At 43.8% G+C, this 17,743-nt stretch overlaps 1 long non-coding RNA gene across 1 annotated transcript; it reads right to left on the minus strand.

Annotated features, from left to right (window-relative positions):
• Positions 1 to 752: 752 nt before the first annotated feature.
• Positions 753 to 13,892, minus strand: LOC115650973. The gene is made up of 4 exons (XR_004000278.1): positions 13,417 to 13,892; positions 13,045 to 13,182; positions 8,962 to 9,040; positions 753 to 873 (listed from the first exon to the last, which is right to left on the minus strand). It is a non-coding gene; the product is annotated as an uncharacterized LOC115650973 (long non-coding RNA).
• Positions 13,893 to 17,743: the final 3,851 nt, after the last annotated feature.

Here is a 17,743-nt window from a genome sequence, read left to right on the forward strand (position 1 = left end):
GGCATTGCCTCTCCCACTCTGGAAAATTTTATACTGTAAACAGTGGTAGGGCCTCCGGCATCACTCCCAGGGACTTCACGAGACACTCCAGAGTGGATTAACTGCTTGACAACCTGACAATTCTAAGAAACATGGCCCCAGCCTTTCGGGCTGTTGACAGCTCTGTTGTGTGATCAGAAAGAGGCTGGATTGAACAGAAGTTTCATAACAAGTGAATTTGAACCTAGGACCTCCAGAAAGCAGGCTGCCAGTTTCAGCCCCCAGGCTGGCTGCAAAAAGAACTTAACTCCTTTTAAGTACAGAGGACCTGGTGAAACTCACACTGTAATGGCTACTTCCATTTATGGGGATGGCATCCTTTCAACCACAGAAGTATCCTTTCAGTGGCTGGCTGCTCCAATGCTCTCTGAGAACACAGCTAGACAGATCCCTGATCTGTTGCAGGGAAACTAAGCAGCACCAAGATATTCTGTCTATTGTGGATGCTTTCCCCAAGTCAGCACGTCTTTGGGAATGGAACACGTAACACGGGGGTTGAGGGAGATGCTGACCCCAAAGCGAAACTTTACACAAGGGGCTTCTAGAGTTGGTAGGGGATCAATGCACCCCACACAGTTCTGCCAGGGCATGTCATTCAGCTTTGGATTTTAAACACCCTGGAACCTGGGCATGATTGGACCTGGGTTTTTTTCAGTTCAGGCAATTATAAAGCATAGCCTCTGTGGAGTGAGGAGAAGGAGTGCCTCACTTGTATTGCTCTATAGTGACTCCCCCTGAACAATAGCGCGGTGGCCTCTGGGGGCTCTGCAAGGACTCCCGATGTTCAATCCTCACTCTCTATCCAAGGAAGATGGCTGCAGTGCAAAGTTTGTCCTGAAAAATAAGGGGTACTAACTCTGAAGGAAAGATGGATGATTGTTTATATTTCATATTTAATTACATTGTAATTAGCATTTTAAACGTGTTCAATGGATGCAGCTCTTTAAGTGGGTGAAATTGCAACGTTGGGTGCAATAGGTAATGCAGGAGCCCATTTCACCAGAAATCCATCTTACCCAGATCATAATTAGGTTCCAACAGCATGGAAGAGTCATTTCCCCCGATTATCCAATTGCTTATTGTCCAGTTGGGTTTGATGCCCTTGAAATATATTGGGCTGACAGAGGACTGTGCTGGGCCGTGTTTTCCTAGTGACTCAATAGTTACTTGCTGAAAAGATTCAGGTGCTATTGCAAGCAATTGACCTACATTTCTGCACATATCTAACTCCCTCGCTGATTTCTCAGGACATGGTTTTCCTTTTCCATTAGCATGGGCGGATATTTTGCATTGCGATACATCGCACAGTGACAAATTGGTCCTTGTCTCATTGCATCTCATCCCATGGGGAAGTCAAGTGGAAATCACAATGTTTCCTTTGGTTCTTATTCTGTGCTTCTGTACTGGTAGGCAAGGACTTGTCATCAAAGCTCCCATTAATATAGCATGCCTTGACACCCCCAATCAAGCATAACAGATTTGCTGCTAATTAAAACATTGCATCTCATTCTAGAGAAGACCTCACATAGAAGATAATTTCCTTAAGGGAGAGAAAATATGGTCTGACCACAGCCCTGGGACCCTGAGTTCTAAAGACTGAATTCTTGACACTGAATCCTATATGATTTTGGGGAAAATCACTTGATCTTTTTTGCTGAAGCACCTGTAAAATGTGGGTAATGATACTCATTTCCCTACCTGTTGTGAGGGAATGTCAATGAAACAATAGACAAGTGTCATCAGAGACAATTGATGTAAGACACAGTTTTTTCTCTGAACAGGGTTAGTTACATTGGTGAAACCCTCCTAGTATGGACACACCTAAATTGTGGTGCAAAAGATGTATGTAGGCCAGCTCCCCAGCCCCATTATAAAAAAAAGAGGATGTTTACCATTCCTGATGCTTCTTTGCTTTTCTTGTAATTAACTTGGTGAATTCTAAATTAATCAACAAAGCATTAAAATAAAATAAAAACCTTCCCTGATTTCTAATGATATCTTGCCAGTCCATTGTCCTGTAGGGAAACTCAGCCAATCTGGTCATAATATTTTTAAAACAATTAAAATGAGTGAGATAATAATTCAAGCAATGTCATAAGGCCAAAGATTCCCAGTGCATACAAATAAAATAAAAATAGTTGAGCCATGTCATCTTCTATAACTTTCTCCAACAGCATTTATAGTGCATTTGGCCTTCAGGATTTGATCTCTCCTTGCCCTGTCGGTGGTATCCTTCCCCTTCTCTGGCTTCCTCTCTTTAATCTGTACTATCATTTCTTCTACATTTCTTCACTGCTGGCTGGATGATCTTATGACATTTCCATTCTTCAAAATAAATCATTTAATGTGAAGGTTGGACATGTCATAATGTGTACATTGCAACTGCTGTTAGAAAGACACATTTACTCTGCAGCTGGTTGCATCATGCCTATAAATAACATAATTTATTTACAGAAATATATATTTCCCTTTGTGCTTGTACATTAGACCAAGGACAGAATAGGCCCATTACTCAATGAGGGGGGGAAGACAATAACAGAAAATGTGGAAATAGCAGAAGTGCTTAACGACTTCTTTGTTTCAGTTTTCACCAAGAAGATTGGTGGAGATTGGCCGTCTAAAATAGTGAATGCCAGTGGAAATGAGGTACGATCAGAGTCTAAAATAGGGAAAGAACAAGTCAAAAATTACTTAGACAAGTTAGATGTCTTCAAATCACCGGGCTCTGATGAAGTGCATCCTAGAATACTCAAGGAGCTGACTAAGGAGATATATGAGCCATTAGCAATTATCTTTGAAAAGCCAGAGAAGACAGGAGAAATTCCAGAAGACTGGAAAAGGCAAATATAGTGCCCATTCATAAAAAGGGAAATAAGGACAACCTGGGGTATTACAGACCAGTCAGCTTAACTTCAGTACCCGGAAAGACAATGGATCAAATAATTAAGCAACCAATGTGCAAACATCTAGAAGATAATAAGGTGATAAGTAACAGTCAGCATGGATTTGTCAAAAACAAATCATGACAACCAACCTGATAGCTTTCTTTTGACAGGGTAACAAGCCTTATGGATGGGGTGTAAGCGGTAGACATGACATATCTTGACTTTAGTAAGGCTTTTGATACTGTCTCGCATGACCTTCTCATAAACAAACTAGGGAAATAGAACCTAGATGGAGCTACTATAAGGTGGGTGCATAACTGGCTGGAAAATCGTTCTCAGAGAGTAGTTATCAGTGGTACATAGTCATGCTGGAAGGGCATAATGAGTGGGGTCCCGCAGGGATCGGTTCTGGGTCCGGTTCTGTTCAATATCTTCACCAATGATTTAGATAATGGCATAGAGAGTACACTTATAAAGTTTGCAGACAATACCAAGCTGGGAGGGGTTGCAAGTGCTTTGGAGGATAGGATTAAAATTCAAAATGATCTGGACAAACTGGAGAAACGGTCTGAAGTAAATAGGATGAAATTCAATAAGGACAAATGCAAAGTACTCCACTTAGGAAGGAACAATCGGTTGCACACATCAAAATGGGAAATGACTCCCTAGGAAGGAGTACTGTGGAAAAGGATCTAGGGGCCATAGTGGACCACAAGCTAAATATGAATCAACAGTGTAACACTGTTGCATAATCATCAAACATCATTCTGGGATGTATTAGCAGGAGTATTGTAAGCAAGACACGAGAAGTAATTCTTCCACTCTACTCCACGTTGATTAGGCCTCATCTGGAGTATTGTGTCCAGTTCTGTGCACCACATTTCAGGAAAGATGTGGACATACTGGAGAAAGTCCAGAGAAGAGCACCAAATTGATTAAAGGTTTAGAAAACATGACCTATGAGGGAAGATTGAAAAAACTGGGTGTGTTTAGTCTGGAGAAGAGAAGACTCGGGGGCAGGGGCAGACATGATAACAGTTTTAAAGTACATAAATGTTGTTACAAGGAGGAGGGAGAAAAATTATTCTTTTTAACCTCTGAGGATAAGACAAGAAGCAATGGGCTTAAATTGCAGCAAGGGCGGTTTAGGTTGGATATTAGGAAAAAACTTCCTAACTATCAGGGTGGTTAAGCACTGAGACAAATTGCCAAGGAAGGTTGTGGAATCTCCATCATTGGAGATTTTTAAGAGCAGGTTGGACAAATACGTGTCACGGATGGTCTAGGTAATACTTAGTCCTGCCTTGAGTGCAGAGGACTGGACTAGATGACTTCTCAAGATCCCTTCCAGTTCTATGATTTCTATGATTAACTCATTACTTGCTGGCACTGAGTTGAGGCTGGTGCCCGTGTCTGTGGCTGCTATTATCATTGTGATGACGATGATGGAGTTCTCCAATTAGAGAAAAAGGCATCTATCCAGGCACACCTGACACAAGTTACAAAACCAAAAGAAATTAATTTTCTCTTGTAAAACTAAAATATCGTGTCAGCAGGGATTCTATTCTCTGATTACACCAACTGTAGGACACAAATAATGCTATTAGGGTTGTTTGTGATTATGAATTGATTACTAAAGTTTTCTGCATATATTGTACATTATTTCTTTTTTGTGTCATTATGAATGTTCCTATTGTATTCATAGAACTGAATGGGCTCTCAGAAAGAAAGAAAGAATCTGTCCTGAAAAAGTTTGAGAACCACTCAGCTAGATAAAAATGTGATATCTGGCAAAGTAGGCCCATTGGTGGATGGTTAGCTGTTCAAATAGCCAACTTAAATAACATTGAGCTAGGGATAATCTAATCCCCTCCTCCCAGTTGAGATCAGATCTCCTGTGTATGTACCCTATGAGGAAAGCCAAGTTAGTGCTAAGTGTGTTCTCTTTAATTTGACCATTTAAAGAACTAATCCTTCCCTAGCCTGATTATTATTTTAGATACCACCAGTGTATCAGGTGTCGTACTAGTACCTGTTCAAGTGCGTGGGAGTGTGCGAGTGTTTGTGATAACAATCACAGTGTTCCAAGGGATATGGGAGAGGTGGCTACATCTTTGCTGAATCTGCAGCTCATTCTCATATCTAGGCTGAAAATTTCTGCCAAGCCTGACGAAATGGACCCAAACCATTTCAGTAAAAATGCATTTAATTCCTCCAGGTCAGCGCATTAACAAAATATCCTTTGTCTGCTACTTGAAATCATGACTACAGAGCAAAGCCATTCCCTTTCTTAATGCATAACAGTTCTGCCAACCAAACGACTGCAACATGTCCTTTGTGAAAAAACCTGGATAACTAAAGCCTTGCGATCATACAACATAAATGTCTAAAGGTCCCAGCTTGAAAACACTCTAACAGCTTTCAAACTGGAGCATGGAGATCTCTGAGACTTGGCATTTCCCTACATTCAGTGAAGGAATCCGTCTCCTGCTGGGACTCCAACCAAACCCCTGTAGTTGTTAATGCTAGAGCTAAAGGGGAATATCCTGTTCCTGTCTTTAAAGATGAAAAGAAATTTTTATTTTCCATGCTGGCCTCCAACCAGTAAGAGGTGAGACGGTTGCACATGTGTTGCCGTGACCTGCATGCCATGTGTTAAGCCTTCAAGGGTAACAAAGTATTGGAATAATCATATGCCAATGTGGTTGCCCCACAATGCAGCCATAGGCACTCAGCAGGGGAAACTAGGAATGAAGTTTCAATCAGGAGCTAAACTAAATATCTATTGTAGGTGCTTACATAGCCATCATTACCCCAGCATCGGAGCACCTAACCAAGACCTGTCAGTCCCCAACTAAACTGCAACAACCTGTGGAGTAAAGGCATAATGTGCATTTTACTATATACTCCTGACTGCCCAGCCAGCGCTAGGTCAGAGGCAAAAGATAAAGGCACAACCTGGCCTCCCTGCTGAGGATGGCATCAAAGGCGATGCCAGTTACTGTCAGTTATGAAATGGGTAGCGTGCGTGCGCACAGACACAGACACAGACACACTTTTACACAGGCCATTAAGTTATTAGGTTATTCAAACCATTGAGACAGGGATACAGCTGAGCCTGTCTCATTTTCCAGATCAGACCTGAGCTTCATTCATTCCAGCAGGCAGCGCCAGCTACTTCCGAGAATGGTATAAGAAATCCAGTAGTGGGAAAACGTGGGACTAACTTGCCCCCAGGGGATGTTTCTTCCTTATCCCACGTTAGCTAGAGGTTGGTTCGTGCCCGGAAGCAGGATTTCCCTTGCAAATCTTTGAGTTCTGTTGTTTGTTTTTGGGCAGAGTCCTGTAGAATTTAATAGGAAATTGTAAGTTCTTTGGACCATACTATAGAATTTAATACTTATGTCCCTGCTCTAGAATTCTATGGAATGCTTAAAAAAAATTACAGAAAATACAGTGAGTTGAAATTTTATAGTGTTTAGAGTAACTTCTCTAAAACCTTATTAGTTTAACCTATTAAATTCTTTCAGAGTTTTCAATAAGAACATAAGAACCGCCCTACTGGGTCAGACCAAAGGTCCATCTAGCCCAGTATCCTGTCTTCTGACAGTGGCCAATGCCAGGTGCCCCAGAGGGAATGAACAAAACAGGTAATCATCAAGTGATCCATCCCCTGTTGCCCATTCCCAGCTTCTGGCAAACAGAGGCTAGGGACTCCATCCCTGTCCATCCTGGCTAATAGCCATTGATGGACCTGTCCTCCATGAACTTAACGAATTATTTTTTTAACCTTGTTATGGTCTTGGCCTTCACAACATCCTCTGGCAAGGAGTTCCACAGGTTGACTGTGCATTTTGTGAAGAAGGCACTACATATCATTATTACTGTATTACAGACGCCTCAACTGAGATCAAGGCCCCAGTGTGCTACTTACTGTACAAATACATAGCAAGAGACTATCCCTGCCCCAAAGAGCTTTGGATCTAAATAGACAAGGGGCAGGAGGGGAAACAGGAGACATAGAGATGAAGTGACTTACCCATAAGGAGAACAGCTGAGCCAGGTATAGAAATCAGGTCTTCTGACTCCATGTCCACTGCTCTGCACTTCCAGGAGAGGGTGAAAAGTCACTCTTTCTCTCAGTTAAGAACATAAGAATGGCCCTACTGGGTCAGACCAAAGGTCCATCTAGCCCAGTATCCTGTCTTCTGACAGCAACCAATGCCAGGTGCCCCAGAGGGAATGAACAGAACAGGTAATCATCAAGTGCTCCATCCTGTGTTTCCCATTCCCTATTGAATTTCCTATTTGCACAATGATAACAAACAGGTGGTTATTTTGAAGAAACACAGACAGGACTGAAACGGTTTCTTTTACTCTTTCTAGCTATTTTGTAATGCTCAGTAAATGAACCTTTTTTAGAGTGTTTCATTCCTGGAAGTAATTCTCTAGCCTGCTGCACAGGAGACACAGACACAAAACCCATCAAGCGATAATAGTCTTGAGTTTTCATCTCCCACATAACATTAGAGGAAATTACCTCTCACTTTCATTCTGAAAGCCTTTCTTGTTACTTTGTACCTGACAGGCAGCCACAAACAAATGCTCCTGGAGGGGTTTTGGCAGTTGTCAATCATATGCAACTCACTGAATATGACTCTTGGTAGCCCAGGAGTTTCCTTCCTTCCCTCTCCATTAAAAAAATAAATAAATTGAGGTGCTGGAGGAGAAGTTTAGGCCTTTAAATCAACCCAATAAATTATACAGATTATCTGGATTACACAATAGAAATTGTTTTGACATTTGATCAAGCCCCTCTGGCGATGTCTGATGACTCTGATTTTTAATCATGATGAAATTAACATTTCAGAGGGAGAGAGTATAATTCAGCACTTTAGCTCAGGAATTGGAGGCAGGAGACCTGTGCTCTGTTCCTAGCTCTGACAGTGCCCTTGGACACATCACTTAACTGCACCTTGCCTCAGTTTCCTATCTCTCAAGTAGGGATATCAATACTCCTTTCTTAAATCAAATTGGTGCAGACCAACAGTACTAGCCAAGCTCACTTACCTCCCTGCTCCCCCACAAAACTCACAGGTTAGTTTTTGGGAGGCACCTCTTGCCCTTTGTTATTCAAGACCATGTGTTATAAACTAGCTGTGTGGGAGTTTCTTGGTGTGCATAAGTGTCCACTCGGCTGAGTTGATCCTACCCCAAACTCATTTCACTCACGATCAAAACTGGTCCCCAGAAGTTCTCACTGTCAATGAAATTAAAGACTGGATGATATGTTTCCATTGTTTATATATACAGTATAGATAAACCAATCTCTTGAAGTTCCTACACACACCACATTTTTATGCACTTTAGCAGATTTATAAATTCACTTAGGTACACTATATGTTCTTTAGTTTTGAATGTTTATCTGTAGCTTAACCTACAAATACTCTTGGTTGGTATGAAAAATGCAGAGTCACAAAAACACACCTGTACACTGCAGAAAGCAGCCAGGTAATAGCCTATATCAGTGCTTCTTAACAAGTGCTCTGCACAGCACTTGTGCAGTTTCTAACTGTTAAAATACCTGATTTTTCTTCTTACTGAAAATCTAAAATTTGGACAAATGATTGAAGATCCAAACTCTTGGGTCAGATGTAAAATTAACGTCCAGTGGAAACTTTCTGTAAAAGTTGAAGCCTTAACTCCATTGTCTTCACTACTGCATTTAAAATCAGGTAAATTACATTCCACTTCCCTAAATCTCTCTCTGGATTCAACTGGAGCTGATACTCTTCTAGTCCTAAACTTTTCTGTAGTGTTGCTGTGTGCTGTGAAACACACAGCATACAGTCCATTCTACCCCAGAGGTGGCTACAGTGCAGTGATGAGTGAAGTGATCCTCGAGTATAGATTGTAAAGCACTTTGGGGTCCTTCACCATGAAGAGAACACATTAAATGTAAATGTGATGCTTTTTAATGAGTGCTAATAAAAAAATCTCATGCAGAATCTCTGATCCCTTGCAAAATACCAATTACCTCTGCCTACCTGATCCTGTCTCCTTGTTGTGATTCTTTGCAAGTGTTTCTCCATCATTCCTCTGCAGTTTTTGTCCAGCTGCAAATAAACACAATTTCTAAAGAGAGTTGGTCAGTGAAACAAGCAACAAAATGCCTAAGAAAGGACTCTCCTAATCTTCACCAGGGCCGAGAGTGAGTCAGGGGTGTTGTAATGGTTTTTCAGGCAAGTTTTGTTGGTTGCAAAGTCTGGGTTATGTTTCTTGGCTGATTAGCTCCCCACGGTCAAATTTCGGTCGGTTTGAGCTGGTCCAGCCAAACCCTTAGTCAGATCAGTGTGGCTGGTTTAGAAACCAACACAGAGCAGTTTAATTCCCAAGGATGACATGGCAAGGCCAGTGGTGGGAGGCTGGGTAATCCATGCCACACCATGCTACTTAGTTTCAGAGGGGTAGCCGTGTTAGTCTGGATCTGTAAAAGCAGCAAAGAATCCTGTGCATCTGACAAAGTGGGTATTCATCCATGAAAGCTTATGCTCCAAAATGTCTGTTAGTCTATAAGGTGCTACAGGATTCTTTGATGCTTTTACCATGCTGCTTGACATGCAGAGAGCCTGCTGTCTCTTGGCAAAGCTGAGATCTCAATCAGCTTGGAGAAAGGGAAATGACAGCATGTTCCCCACACTGGAGTTTGCACTCCCACAATTCCCTCTGCATTCTTCTCTCAGGGCGCTGGGTTTGTCCCACCATGGAAGTAACAGGATTTGTCTTCCACAAAATCAGCAGATCCCCCAGGATCTGCAAAGGCACAGAGCTATCTTTGCTTCTTGGGTTCTCCTTCTGTTTCCAGGCATTTAAAGAGCATGCTCCATTCCGGAAAAGGCTCCCTCAATGGGTGTTGACCCCTGCAACCTCCTCTGAGAGAGGATGTATGGGGCAGGGAGGAAAAGTTGACTGGGTTGCCATTAATTTACCTGCCAAAGTCCAGTGGGACTTTCACGGTCAGGGTGACAATGCAGGAGAGGGGGCATTTCCCTCTTCTATGACCCTCCCCCCTCGCAAAAAAAACCCAAACATGACCCTAAGGTCCTCTCCTGTGTTTGTTTCCTCTGCTCATGGAGGTGAAGGAGATGATATGGGCCATTATGATAAAGAATCAGCTATCTGCTGAAGGCAAGAGGGCCCGTTTGGACAAGCCCCAGAATTTGAGGCGCTAATCCAGATGCAGTGAGTCTGTGAAATGGGGCTGGAAGGCTCATAAAAAGCATCTTTTCCAGGTAGCATTCCAGTTCTTTCTGCTCCCTCCTGGGCTGGAAATACTGTAGGATGAGCTGTCTTCCTTGTATTTTACCACCGGGGCTCCTGGCCTGCTTGGAAACTTGTGGTGAAATCCTGGCCCACCGAAATCAATAGGAGTTTTGCCATTAACAACCACGGGGCCAGGATTTCACCCCAGAGGCTCCATGATGAAAAAGGAATCTAGTCGGATGTGGAGGGGAAAGTTGACCAAACTATTTCCCACCTAAGGAAAAGTCCAGAGGCTCAGGCTCACTTTGAGTTCTGGCCTCCAGTTTAGAAGGAGATTTTATTTTATCTGAAGAGAGTCACGTATCTCCTTAGTTGGACCTGAGCCAGATCTCTAGGGCCAGCTGGGAATTTCATATCTGCATCCACACTTTGTAGCTCAGGGATGAGTGGCTGTGATACAAAGGCAGCTCCAGCTGTAAGTCAATCCCTCTGAGCTCCTCTGAAGAAGAACCTCTCCCCTCCCGTCCCCTATCCCATACCACCTCCATCCCGCCTGTATCGCCTCAGAAAGGAGTACTACTGTCAGCTCAGCTACAGCCCCCATCTGCCTCTATGTGAAGATGGGCACCAGCCAGCCCACCTTGCCCGCCCCTTTGATTCTTATCACAAGGGGAATGACTCCGTAAGCCTGTCTGGTCTTCAGAGGCAAAGCACAGGAGCCTGTGGAGATCTGGGGTTGAATTGTGCAACCTCTGAAATATTTAGGCTAAATTCTGCTCTTTGCTGCACTGGTGCAAATTTGGAGTTGCTCCATTGGCTTTCCCTACACTTACCCTGCAGGTTAAGAGTTAGAATCAGGGCTTTGGACTTGAAAGAAATAGAAATGAAATCTCGTTTAATCTCCACCTCTCTCTGGAGGGGATACTCAAGCCGGGGTTCTTGCTGATCCTCTCTGGGCGGGCTGCCGGGTTGGAGAGGAAAGGTCCCATGTTGTTTTCTGGAGATGAGCCAGGTTGACAGGATTTAGATACCATGATAAATAGGCAGAGGATTAGATATGGTGAAAGAGAGGCAGAAAGCAGGCAGGCATATATGAAAACAGAAAGCTAGAAAAGGTGATGGATAGATAATTTCTTCTCACTAAGACAAGTTCTAATATCCCCGGCTACAGTTGCTGAATTCAGTATGGCTGTTGCATTTGCTCAGCCACTGCTCTGCCAGTATGTAGCTCACTGCTTTAGTAACGATTCTTTGGGATACTCTGTGTGCACAGCATTAGACAAAGCCAAGTGCTGCTCTGATTCTGTACCTTGGGCCAAAGAGTGTTAACTAAACCCATGTGTGATGCACTGAAGGATGAAGTCTTCACCCCATGAGGACAGAGGCAAGGGACTGAAATCCATTGTGTGCACTCAAAGGGAATGAAGACGGCAGCAGATAGCAATGCTTCCACATTATTTTTGCTTCCTTGGATTGCTGTCTCTCGGAATAATAATGCTGGCATGTGCTCCTGGAGGAGCTGCTGCTCACCCACTGCCCAGCTCCTCAGCTAATAAGTCATGATGCTGGCAGCTGCAACCGGCTGACAGTAACCGTAACGCACGGAGCTCTTCACTTTTAACACAAAGTAGCGCCAGGATTGCACACAGAAAACCCTTCTGAGCCAACACCCAGGCACATATGCTGACTCAGCCAGTGGGGCGGCAACATCAGGAGGCGGATGCAGATGCAAGCTCCCCAGGGTGGGGGAGTTAAATAACAGATCAGAGCAAGTTCAGTTTTAATGCAGAGGCGGTGGAAAGAGCAGGTCAATATTATCATGGAGCTGTTGTAACCTTCCGCTGCGGTGGCAGCCAAGAACACCCTTCTCACTGTTCCTTCGATGCATGGGAAGTTCAGACAGGGACTATACTCAGACCCCAAACATCCTGTATGGGAGACTTGATGCAACATCCTTCTAAACTGTCCTTACCATGGAAACGTATGTCTGATAGAACTATTCCCTCAGGTACCACACAGCTGCTCATATATCCTAGTGATGGGCATGATGTAAGAACTCAAACAGATTTAGGATGGGGCAGCTGGATCCCCATGTAGATCAAGATTAAATTAAAACTAGGGCTTGGGGTGTGGTCTTGAGGCTGAACCAGTGTTAAGGTTTCAGATTAGAAAGCTCCTGAAATCTCCTGAGCTGGCTTCAGGAGATTTCAGCCCCTTATCTCACCAGATCAGAAATCTCTGTGGAAGAGCTCTTTCCTTCCATGCACAATCATGTAATCTGACTATACAAACAAGTCTGGTCACAGAATTTCAGAATTTGCCCTGAATATTTAATTGCTCCAGCAAAATTTTTTTTGACAGTTCTGCTTCATTTTGGAGTTGCTCCATTGGCTTTCCCTACACTTACCCTGCAGGTTAAGAGTTAGAATCAGGGCTTTGGACTTGAAAGAAATAGAAATGAAATCTCGTTTAATCTCCACCTCTCTCTGGAGGGGATACTCAAGCCGGGGTTCTTGCTGATCTTCTCTGGGCGGGCTGCCGGGTTGGAGAGGAAAGGTCCCATGTTGTTTTCTGGAAATGAGCCAGATTGACAGGATTTAGATACCATGATAAATAGGCAGAGGATTAGATATGGTGAAAGAGAGGCAGAAAGCCGTTGTGCAGAAAAATCCCCTGGAGGTAGTTCCCTCCCTTCCCCACTGCCAGTGAGTTGCACAGATGAAGAGGGAAAAGCCTTCAAAAACCCCACAGCTAACAAAGGGATTTATGGACTAAGCAAAAATAATAGGAGTGGATCTAATTCCGTTCAACAGGAGAAGGGGCCTGATGTAAAGCTCATTGATGCTGCTGGAGATACCTAGATGCATTGCAGAAAGGCCAATGCAAACATCTCTCATCTCAAATGGCTGTCTGGTCCTTGTGACCGAGATTGTTAATTAATATCATCACTTTTCCATGATACAGGCTCACACCTGGAGACACCGGTTGCTGTTTCCTGCAGAGAGAAGCAAACAACAGTTGTCACTGGTCATGGAAAGAGCACTGGCTTTTACAATGGATGATGTCATGTTCTGGACCCTGCCTCGCTCTCTGCCACATGTGCTCCATTAAATACACTGGGTAAACACTGACAATGAGCATTATGTAAATAAAGGACACGTCCAGCAGCAATGCAGGTTCTTCGCACGCATTCAGAGCACTGAGCGATAGTAACCAGGGGCTTACTTACCTTCTCATGTGGGGTTTCTCCATCTGTTTTTCTTCCTCTCCCACTTTCTCTGCTCTCACTTGCTCCCTGATTCTGTTGGTTTCTTCTTCGGTGCCATCCCTTTTTCTTTCGTCAGCTCGTTTTCAGAGCTCTGAGCATTTTCTTCGCATGCACTGTGCTTCCTCTTCATCTTTCTTCAGTGGTGGTTCTCACTCTGCTGCCTTCTTGACTTGCTTCAGACTCTGCCTCCCAATAGTCGTTCCCTGCCTTCCGGTTCCCTCTGCACAGTTCTGTCTTCCACTCCCATTGACTGCATCCAGGGTCACACTTTCCAAGTTCTCCAGGCCCAGCTGCTGCAGAACCTTTGCATTCCAATATTCTGTTCTTTCCCTTGTTTAGAGGACTCTGCTCTGCTGTCTGGCTAGCCGGAGAGAAAAATTATGTACTTCCACATTTTAGCATAATTGGGACCAGAGCCTGACTGGGGCCTCTGGGCAATGTAAATGCTAAATAAAAAATGAATATTTTAATAAACACAGGAGGCCTGAGTTAATGATGGACAGAGCTTGGTGTGATCGTGCCAGAGAAGCAGCCAGAAATTCGGATGGTCTCCAGCTCTTTTCTGAACTATCCAGCCCCCTGCAAAACATGGCCAGACATTTTGCAAAAGCAAACTTCTCATTTGGCATTTCTGCTTCTGGTCCTGGTCATAAGCAGGAAGTGCTGAGGTGCCTGGAAGTGAACAATAAAGGGGAACAAGTGATCTGAACTATCTTAAGCCTCAAAACAATTTTGATGGGAGTCTGGGTTCAAGAATTAACTCTGCTCTTATTTTATCCAAACCATATTGCTCATCTCTAAGCCCAGCGTTCTCTGCAACCTTGAGATTATCTCCTGCTTTCCTATCCACGACTCAGCTAATTCCTCCTCCCATTAAAGTTTTGCCAGGACTTGGCCCACTTTGACAATTTATGACACTCCCTTGTTAACTTCAGTAGGAGTTTAGCCTGAGTCAGGCGTGAGTACGCATTGCAGGAATTGACCAGATGTTTTCCCACTCTTCCATTTCTTTATGTAGTCACCGGTCATGTTTTGTCTCCTTCTTAGATTCTGAGGCCTGTGGGACAAGCAATGTCTTTGTGTTGTTTATCTGCGCAGTGAGGCTCAGCTCTCTGACATGCATTCTTAGGTTAGGCCACCAGGGAGACACTGCAGCCAGAGTACAAGACAGAGCCTCAGGAGACCTGGATTCTATTTCCAGCTCTGCCACTGGCAGTTAATTCCCTGCTCCGTGCCTCAATTTTCCCATCTGTAAAGTAGGGATAATGATATTGACCTCCTTTGTAAAGCATTTGAATTCTACTGCTGAAAAGCACTATATCAGAGCTAGATATTATTATTCACAATAGTAATTATCAAGAAAGGGTAATGATTCTATTTTATTCTATATTATTCTAGGTTCTGATACCATGGTTATCACCATAGTATCTGAGTGCCTTGAGGCTTATGTTTCTTCTGCATATCTTTTAAAATGCTTCCCTCCAGTCCAAAATAATACTCTGAACGAAATGCTTAGTTAGGAGAGTGCTCACTTTTACCAGTGTAAATACAGTGTAGCCCCAATGATTTCAAATTGGGGGAACTAATTGGAATCACTCTGGGTTTACACAGCCATAACTGAAAGAAGTATTTTCCTGGGTCTGTTTTTTCACAGGTGGACACACAACCTTCTTTCTGCCCTAACAGTAGTCATTTAAATGTATGTAGCCTTTTTGTGTGAAAGTGATTTACAAATATGAATAAGAAAACCCCACAACTCCTCAGCATGGTAGGAAAGTATTATTATTATTATATCTGTTTTACAGGGGAGCCAATTGGAACCCCAAATGGTCATGTGACTTGCACTATGCGAGCACATAATCGGTCTTTGGCAGAAGCAAATATAGAACCCAGGAGTCCTGACTCCCATCACTCAGATACCAAGGTGCCAAGTGCTAGATAAGAACCTAGGGGTGGAATTTTCAAAGGTGTAAGTGACTTAGCAGCACAAAACCCATGCAGATTTGTGCTCCTAGGTCATTTAGGCACTTTTGAAAACCTAACCCTAGCTAGATAAGTCTATTCAGTGTTGGTGTCCCTTGCAACAGAAACACTCATTTCATTGTCAGCTAGTTTCTGGGGGTATTGGGGAAATAAATATTTTATAATAAGAAAATTAAACCTGACTCTGAGTACAAAGAGATGAGCCGGGCCAACATCTATAAACATATATACCAGCAATAATTTCCACTGGGAAGAAAATAGAAACATCATATACAAGGATGGTGAGTAGTGAAGCAGGGAGGGGGAAGGGTTTTTTTGGTAGCACCACAGGCACTTATGAAAGCAAATTGGTTTCCAAAGTTCTGATCTTGAAAAGGTCTGGAGTGTGTGGAACTCCCGTGAATCTCAAAGAGAGCTCAGCCACAACTTTCAGGACTGGTCCCTGTGCAAACAGGAAGATAAGCTGGATGCATCCTGATCTCTGAGAATTTGTTAGTGTTCTGAGTTTGCCAGGGAAGCTCTCTGGGAAGGAAATGCTGTTTATATCATTGTATTTTTAATTTCTGCCTTTTGGATCCAGTCCTTTCCGTTATGTAGACCAGAAATCGAGGCTTTGTCAATTTCCTTTCATCTCCAAGCATCTTGACTACGGGCTCTGTTCCTCTAAAACAGAGTTAAGTTAAAAAAAAACCACAAAAATCTCTCTGCAGCCACACATGCACACTCCTTTCAGTGGAGAAGAAAACTCAGTTTTGCTAATCTCACTCACTGCCAAGACTTCAGCAGCAATGCTTAGGGAAATAGATTGCTCACAATCAGTTTTCTCAATGATATATCTCTGAGCCTCATAAAAATGCATCAAGCACTTGCTATAGGTTAGGATGGCTTTGGGGAAATTGCAACATACTCCCTCTAAGTGGAGGGGAACTAAAACCACATGGATTGCCTGCTAAATAATAGTGAAACATTTGTTCGGGGCCTGTGAATGGGATTTAGTGCCCATTTTGCACAGCTTTATAGCACACCAGAGCCCAATAAGGAGCCGGCAAGCTGATGGACCAGCTGTATTTATGGGAGGTGGTGAAGGCACAATCATTAAGGTTTTGCTAAAGAAGAAATATGGGGAATGTGTGTCCTGAAATACAGCAAGATAAGGAATCACTAATTCCCTTGGGTCCTTCTTCTTTTGTGATGCTGCCTAAAGTTCGGGGGGGACCCTGCTAAATTTAGCTTTACCTCATTTCAGAGCGGAAATACAGTCCATTAATACTGAGATGTGAGTGACAATGGCCTGAGTCAGGGAAGTCAGTGGCTCAACGCCCACCGAACGGGGCCCCAGTAACACCAGGCTTAATCCTGCAAGGTGCTAAGCACCTCAGTGGCTTCGACAGGAGCAGGGATGGCTCTATGTATTTTGCTGCCCTAAGCACGGCAGTCAGGCTGCTTTCAGCGGCGTGCTTGTGGGAGGTCCGCTGGTAAAGCGGGTTCGGCAGCATGCCTGCGGGAGGTCCGTCAGTCCCGCACCTTCGGTGTACCCACTGCTGAATTGTCACCAAAGCCGCGGGACTGGCGGACCTCCCACAGGCAAGCTGCAAAAGGCAGCCTGCCTGCTGCCCTTATGGCGACCAGCAGGCCGCCCCCTGCAGCTTGCAGCCCCAGGCATGCACTTGTTGCACTGGTGCCTGGAGCCACCCCTGGACAGGAGATGACGACGATCCGCCTCAAAGGCAAAATGAAAAACTCTTCCTGGCTAAGTCTGAAGTCCAAGGGTCTGTGTTGCTGCTGCAGCAACTCAGGGAAGCAGCTTTAGGTGTTCAGCTGAGATGAGACAAAGTCTGTGGACAACATACACATTGGTTGCTGCATCATTTCGGAGACTACTCAGGTGAATAACAGGTTTCAGAGTAGCAGCCGTGTTAGTCTGTATCCGCAAAAAGAACAGGAATACTTGTGGCACCTTAGAGACTAACAAATTTATTTCAGCATGAGCTTTCGTGAGCTACAACTCACTTCTTCGGATGCATCTGAAGAAGTGAGCTGTAGCTCACGAAAGCTCATGCTGAAACAAATTTGTTAGTCTCTAAGGTACCACAAGTATTCCTGTTCATTTTTCAGGTGAATAAGTATCCATATGGCTGACTAACGGTGCACAGTCAAGCCTTAGGCCTTATGGATCCAACAGACTCTCAGTTACACCAGCACATTGGCTCCAGTGTAGAATTTGGTCCCAGAATTCATATCTGAGTTCTGTGTTTGACACAGAGTGAGGCTTCCATGGAACAAAAGGTCTCTGTGGCATTTAGCA

The sequence above is a fragment of the Gopherus evgoodei genome, chromosome 4 (genome assembly GCF_007399415.2).
Source record: "Gopherus evgoodei ecotype Sinaloan lineage chromosome 4, rGopEvg1_v1.p, whole genome shotgun sequence".
In the NCBI taxonomy this organism is placed as follows: Eukaryota; Metazoa; Chordata; order Testudines; family Testudinidae; genus Gopherus; species Gopherus evgoodei.